Genomic DNA, 8215 nt, shown 5'->3' with positions numbered 1-8215 from the left:
TTAACCCAAACACCTAAAAGATTTCTAATTGCTTTTTAAAGTTACTTTTATCTTACATAATTTATGAGATGGGAGTGTGGGGGACTCATGTGGCCTGAAACTGGATGATAAAATGTAAGCACCTTGCCTGTATTAAGAAGTCCAACTTACTGGACAACAATTATATTTCGTGCACCTACCAGATTCCCTAGGAAGTGCATTCCAGAAGCCTTTGCCAAATAAACTCTTGTTCAGATGATTAAATAACAGCTTTATTCTCCTCCAGACAAATGGCCTCAGATATGTACCGAGATTCACTGATCCAATGTACCCCCTATATTTAAAACAAGATATAAATTTAAGAATTAACAATGCCAGCATGAAAACTGATATGTTGCCAGTAAGATGGCCTTGAACTTCTCATGTTTTTCAGATTAATAAAGCATTCCTTTGGCCTAGAAACCTACCTGTCTGGTGCAAAACTACAAACACTAGAGGCACTAGATTGAGATACACTCTAAAAGAAATCTTCAGTTGTTATGGGCAGGTTTCATAGTTTCATAGTTTCTAGGGTCAGAAGGGACCTGAGCCAATCATCAAGTCTGACCCCCTGCCATGGCAGGAAAGAGTACTGGGGTCAAACAACCCCAGCAAGATGTTCATCTAACCTCCTCTTGAAAACCCCCAGGGTAGGAGCCTGCACCACTTCCCTTGGAAGTTGGTTCCAGATCCTAGCTGCCCTGACCGTGAAGTAGCGCCTCCTGATATCTAACCTAAACCTACCCTCTGCCAGCTTGTGACCGTTATTCCTGGTCACTCCTGGTAGTGCTTGGGGGAACAGGGACTCCCCCAATGCCTGCTGATCCCCCCTGACTAGTTTATAGCAGGCCACAAGATCCCCCCTCAGCCTTCTCTTTTGGAGACTGAACAGGTTCAGGTCCCATAGCCTCTCCTCATAGGGCCTGCCCTGCTGCCCCTGATCATGCGAGTGGCCCTCCTCTGGACCCTCTCCATGTTGTCTACATCCCTCTTGAAGTGCGGCGCCCAGAACTGGAAGCAGTACTCCAGCTGCGGCCTGACCAATGCCACATAGAGGGGGAGGATCACCTCCTTGGACCTGCTCGAGATGCATCTGTGGATGCATGACAAGGTGCGGTTGGCCTTCCTGACTGCCTCCCCACACTGCCGGCCCATGTTCATCTTGGAGTCAATGATGACCCCAAGACCCTTTTTCCGCCTCCGTGCTGACAAGAGGGGAGTTCCCCAACCTGTAGGTATGGTGCCGGTTGTTCCTCCCCAGGTGCATCACTTTGCACTTGTCAGTGTTGAAACCCATCCTATTCTCATACGCCCACCCTTGTAACCTGTCAAGGTCTAATTGTAGCCTGTTGCATCCTTCCACGTCCCCCCACATCTTAGTGTCATCAGCAAATTTGAACAGGGTGCTTTTTACCCCCTCGTCCAAATCAAATGGGGGTCGGACCCCATATTTGGATAGAATCCAGGTAAGAAATCATTATTTGTGGTCTTGTTCGTTCTTTTAAGAAATAAGAAGAAAACAGATCTCTCCATTAATGGGAATTATTATATACTAGGATGACAAAGAAAAACACTATCTGGCTTCTCACTGACAATTTGGAGCCTGTCCTATACTTCTTGGGTGTATTTTGCATTATTTTCACAAAGAGTAAGGGCCAAAATCAAATAGAATTCTCCTGTTTTGTTCTACCGTGCACTACTTCATTCCATCTTTTATACTGTAATATATTATGTTCTCTTTTAATGTAGTATAAATTGGTAGAATGCATAATCTTAGTGTACAGTGTAGTAAACATTCTAAACGATATAAAAGCTATTTTATAATCTATAAGTTTTATTATTCATGTTATTTTACTGATTTGGTGAAAGTTGTAAATAAACTACTACTACAGCCATCAGTTGGCAACAGCGTATAATCTTGTGTAGGCCCTAAAGACACAGTATTTTTATATGGTCTCATGAACTAATGAAACTTTGCATCTGCTCTCCTTATGAATCCTGATGTTTATATATGACCTTTATTTTCAGCCAGGGCATTGAATAGCAAATTATTCATTCCCAGGTTGTTATTGGTTGTTCTTTTTTTCTTTTCTTTTTTCTTTTCTTTTTTTTTTTGTAATTCCAAACTATTCCAAGTTTGGGAGCTGGAGCACAGAATGGAGAGAAAATGCCTGGAGTGCTTCCTGGAGTTTTTCTGCATATGGGAAAACAAAGAAAACATTGGCAAGACTATTGCATGTTACTTGACTTCACACACAAAAACTATAAAGTACAATCCAAGTGAACATTTCTGGAAGCTTCAGACTCTGATTCACCCAGAATTAGTCATTCTATTAATGCCTTTCCTCAAGTAAAGACTGATAAGGAAGGAGAGGAAATTTGGGGGATGGTGAGGTTTTGTGAGCTGCACAAACTATTGAGAATAACTTAAATTTAAGATTTAGTGAATCTTTCCCTCCAACCACCACCTCTCTAATTGAAGTGCATATTTTCAAGGGATTGATTAAAAAAAGAACTTAAAGGGAGACCTTAGAAGAAAATTCCATCATATAATTATCAAATTTGTTGAAGGTTTCCTCCCATTTTTTTCTTTTTTAAAGATGTCATATTTTCCCACTCTTAAATTTCTCTGTTAGCTTCAGTTAAATTCTCCTTTGGCCTAAAAGCTTAGAGAGCCCTTTAAAAACAACTTGTCAAGTGGGTTTTCCAAACTCTTTCACAAAGCTTACTTATTTCATAAACCTTATATTACAATAACTTAGGAGGAAGAAAAGTTAAGTTGGTATTTTTTACTGAATATATTTAAGTACAATTTGCAAAATTCAGTAGAAATACCTCCTTTAAGAAACACATGCCACCTCTTTTTATGTCATTCTCAATATTTGGAGACTCCAGGGCCCTTTTTCCTAATACAATACAAAGCCTTATTTATGGCATGCTTTTTATTATGTAACACTTTCTTTTTTTTTCTGTGAACAGAATATTTAACTTTGTAAAATACTGAAAGTTTACTTTGGTCATCCAGAAAAAGGGAATAAACATTATATTGACTACTGATTGTTTTAATTTTCTAAAATAATAATAATTCAGAGGTAATTTTCCGTATCCACCACATAAAAATAAGGAAAAAAGAAGGGTAAATAAAGAGGGAAAATGTCAGCAACCAACATAACGTGGTTACATGTTATATGTAAAGGTACTGAATATTTTTAGCAGGAGTTGCATTTTTTCCTACTGATAGCATATGTATTGTAGTCTGTAGCACTGAAGACATTAAAAATCCTGAAAGTCATAAAACTTCTGTTCTGCCTGCTGTTGATATGCTATTGTTCTGTCATAGAGAAGAATGTATTACCCTTTTTTCTGTGAAGGAACAGCAGTTGTTTTTACATGGAAGACTAGCAATGTACGGGTTCCTTCCCTGCTGGAATTTAGCTGGTGCTAATAATCTAAAGAGCAGGAGCAGCTGTTATCTTTAAAGTAATTAGCATAACATTTTTTGATTGCAGCTTCAATAAAAAAAATGCATAGTGTAGTCAATCAAAGAGATCTATGTATTCATTTTCTGGGATTTTTTCCAATTTATAGACTGAAGAAGTACAGAAAATGAATGCACAAATCAGAAAACAGAAACAATTACTTGTAAATTGAAATTTGTTTTCTGACTTGTTTTTTTGGATTTAATACTTTCAGACTATGAATCTTATAATAAATAGGCTGGATCCATTAAATGACTTCTGGATTGCAATGGTAAGTGTTGCAACATGTAATTTTTAGGTTCCTACTGCCAAATGGAAACCTCACTTCCAAGTTCCACTCCCAGGCTGTCTACCTCTAGGAATGAGGTTCCTAGAAACAAGCCCTGAACAGGAAGATACTTAAACTACCCAGTAGAAAGCACTTAGAAAAACAAATCTTAATTCCTGCCTCTCAAAAGATGTAGGATTGGAGGTACGTTATCCATCTCAATCTTCTTCTGGGTAATCAAGCCAAATCAACCCATTCTCACAAGAAAACTTACAAGACAGATTCCAACTGCTTTTGAGTCACACATGCCCTTTCTAACCCAATCTATGCATCATCCAGCTCAGATATGTTCCTGTCCCCTTGACTTCCTCCAAGCCAACTATATGCACAACATTTATCTACTACACTAGCATCCTTGCGGCTCAGAACCATTAATTCATCCTTGAAAATTCTTTTGCTTGACATTGCTAGCCTCACACTATGTCTCTTTTCCAGTCCTCCACCCCCATGCCAGGCTGAAGCTCAATATCCATTCAATAGACTCCTGTACTTTTTGTTGAGTTTGGAAAAGTAAGAAGCATAGGCAGAGAGCTCTTCACCCTCCTCTGTAGGACTAACCCATCGATCCTTTATTCTCTTCCCTGCGCCAGCAGTTGAAATGTTGCCAAGGCAGGTGGCAAACTGTCATGTCCAGTTGTAGGACAGCTTTTAGCCCCATTCCATTGATAACACATTCAGCACTCTGTAGAGTAGCAGCCATGCTACTCAGTTGTGATGTTATTGACTGAGCTGTGTCTTATATCCATCTAATAATGAGTCTCTTTGGAAATTCTGTATGTGAAAAAAAGAACCACCAGACACATTTCTACCACACTTTCTGTTGTATTATTCTAAGAAAAAGTAATTTACATTACATATATTGTGCCATTTCTTCTCCATTAAAGAAAAAAAACTATTATATATTTGATAAAACAGGACAATATTGCCATGTTAAAATACCACCTACAATTAACTGAACAAACTATTGACCTGAGCCAAGGCCCACTGAAATTAATTGAAGACCTAAATTAACTAAATGAGCAGGAACATCATAAAATAAATTAATTCCAATAGTATGAAATATTCTTAAATTAATACTATTTCAAGAGTACTTAATCTATTGCAACTGTGAAGGAAGATACCTGTTCTGTAAAAATTGCTCTTATTAGCATCCTATAGTGCAGTATATCCACACATGCCATAGTTAATTAAAACCTTAGAGTATATTAAAGTTTAAAACTAATCTGACACTGAACAGTCATTGCACACTAACAGCAAAGTGTTTCTCATTAACAGTACCCAGAAAACAACCCAAATGAATGTTTTCAAATCTCAAAGTACAACCAGTAGCAAGCTCAGGGCCATAACTATACTCCAATTTCAGATGAGCAGAAATATCTAGGCTCATCTTTAATTCTGACCTTCAAAAGTGAAAAGCATATGCTATAAAAGTGGAAAACAGAAAAAAGGAAGTTAATTCACTAGTTATTCATAGTGTTCTGGATTTCCATCTGTACTTGAAATAGAGAATGAATCAAAGTGAAGATATGGTGATCTTAGTTCTGATGAACACTTTATTCATATGAACAAAGACAAATTCTAAGAATTTTCTGACTGCTACAGGACACAAAGCATTTTTTCTAGGGCAGGAAGATTTTATGTATATCTCATTATCTCTTCAACAGGTATTAGCACGTTAGCCTGAGTGTTTAAACAAAACTAGCAATAGGAGAGAGAAGCAGGGTAACAGGCTATAAAAAAGATAAATATGTTCTAAGAAATGGGGCCAAAACTAAAGGTAATCAGTTTATTGGTGTCTATTTTATTTAATTCAAAGCAGCTTACAAATATGGTATATATATTTGTTTATTCTAGTAAAATATAGCTGGACTAAGTGATACAAGATTCAAAATTGTATTTAGTGGTCCAGATCACTGTATAGAGCTATAGAGCAGGAAATGTTCATAAGCATCCTCTTGCATAATAGCCCTTCTAATAGGAATGAAGCCCTGGAGAACTCACAGTACTGAGAGCTTTTGCCCTTATGAAATATGGAAAAGTAACCCCCAGATCCATGGAAATACCTCCAAAAACACCTCCCCCTACTGCATTCTGCTAGCCCCTCTGTCTGTGTTGTGCCATTTGTAAAAGAAAAGCAAAACCTTAGGAAGCCATGTGGTTTAATACTGGCCATAAAGTTGACAATAGTATTATCTTCTGCTTTAAACAGAATTAATTCCTCAAATATTCATGGTGCTAGTAATGGAATGGTACAGTGGAGAGCAGACACCCTACCTTCTCACCCTACCATATCCCCATGAAGCAGCATACACAGGGATTTAAAGAGAATGTCATGAAAACAGATCATTTTCATGTCTACCAAGATAAAATGCATGCCATCAGGGATGGCAAAGAGGAGATCAACTCCTACTGCCAGGCTATTCACCAGAAGACAGAAGAGTCAGTGGTCACCTGCACAAAGGTTTTTTCTGGCCCCAAGGTCATCACTCCCCTGGACCTTCCCCACAGGTATGAAATCCTCGCTGTACCAGATGAGCCAGCAGAACCACCAGCTCCTCTACCTGAAGAAAAAAGGTTTCAGCTTCTTTGACCACAGCCTGCACTTCACAGAGAGTTATTAGGAAAGGACAGCCTCTAGCTCATTCACATGGGGAAGAAGCTCTTCTCAGCCAGAATGGCTGTCCTGCTTGACTGGGCTTTAAGCTAAGTTCACCGGGGAGGGCAGATAATCTCTGTCTGGTGCAAATCCACCAAGCATCAGCCACAAAACTGATGCAAAAAGCGGTTCGTTTCTTTGGAGGCTCGCATGCGAAGAAATCTCAGACACACACTTATTAGCAGCACAAAAGGTGTATTTGCAAATAGGGTCGGAGCAGAGTCAGAGGACTCAGATTACTCTGCGCCCCTGAGGAAATTCTCAGCTGGCATTTTATCCCTTTCCTCCTGGGCACGTGTGCAGAAACAGGAACTCTTACAGCTCATTTCCGGTTCATACAAACATGTATGTGATCACGTCACTTCATCCGTCGCATGTATATTATAATTAACTACTTAAGTATGCGGGGTGGATAGGTGAATATGCATCAGCTAATTGTGCATGCTCAGAAAGTTCTCTAGGTCACCAAGAGTTGAAATCCCCCCGCTTTCAAGGACACAGTCAGTTGAATTCCAGCTTCTGTAATCTGCATGTGAAAATCAGGGGGAGTCTGAAGGAGTGTGGGGGAGGGAGTGATTTAGCATAAGAAAAAACTGTAACAAAGCCAGCTAAGAAAGAAAGGTCCTTGGCAGTGTTTTTTTCTTATCAGGTATGAGATGCAAACTGTGCAGTTCTAACAACACTCCATTTCTAACAATATTCTAACAATACTCCATTTACTGTGCATTTCTAACAAAACTATCAGGTTAGGCTGTACAAGGAAACAAACTCCTACCCCACTCCAGGGACAGGGCTCTTCCAGGAGTGAGTGCAGGGAAACCTAGGGCTGCTGATGATAAGTTCACTTGCCTTTACACACATGCCGGGAGCCTGAGCAACAAATAGATGGCCCTGCTCCTAAACAGTAATGATTATGATCTCATAGAGATAACGGCCTCTTTAATAAACTTTTCTAAGACCTTCTCCGGGATAGAAGTCAGGCTGATAGGCCTATATAGTTAACTGGATTCACTTTCCTCCCTTTCTTGAAGATAGGCACCACATTGGCCTTCTTCCAGTCTTCGGGCACTATACCAGAGCGCCAAGAGTTTTCAAAGATCCGTGTCAGAGGCTGGGCTGTAATGCTAGCCAGCTCCTTGAGTACCCTGGGGTGTAAATCGTCAGGGCCGGCTGACTTGAAGGTATCCAGTGTCTCAAGGTGTTCCTTCATGAGGTCAGCATTAATGGAGGGCAGGGGATCTCCCTCACCCGGACCTCCATGTCCCATGGTGGGCATGGGTGTCCCATGGGACTGATGAAAGACCGACACAAAGTACCCATTTAATAGGTTGGCTTTTTTCTGGGCGTCAGTTGTCAGCTGTCCCTGGTTCCTCAATGGACTGGCAGATGCCAACATCCTAAGGGATAGCCAGCATGGGTTTGTTGTGGGTAAGTCTTGCTTGACCAATCTCATTACCTTCTATGACCAGGTGACCTATCACCTGGACAAGGGAGAAGAAATTGATGTCATATATCTTGACTTGAAAAAAAGCCTTTGATCTGGTATCCCATGATCATCTCTTGGCGAAACTGGCCAATTGTGGCCTTGGGTCCACCAAGATCCGCTGGCTGGAAAACTGGCTCCGTGGTCAGACACAGAGGGGAGTAATTGATGGCAGTCACTCATCATGGTGTCCTGTGACCAGTGGGGTCCCCCAAGGCTCTGTCCTTGGACCCATATTGTTCAATATCTTC

The sequence above is a fragment of the Crocodylus siamensis genome, chromosome 1 (assembly GCF_052110815.1).
Source record: "Crocodylus siamensis isolate JL-2025a chromosome 1, ASM5211081v1, whole genome shotgun sequence".
In the NCBI taxonomy this organism is placed as follows: domain Eukaryota; kingdom Metazoa; phylum Chordata; order Crocodylia; family Crocodylidae; genus Crocodylus; species Crocodylus siamensis.
The sequence above is the reverse complement of the archived record's forward strand: the minus strand, read 5'-3'. Positions refer to the sequence as shown.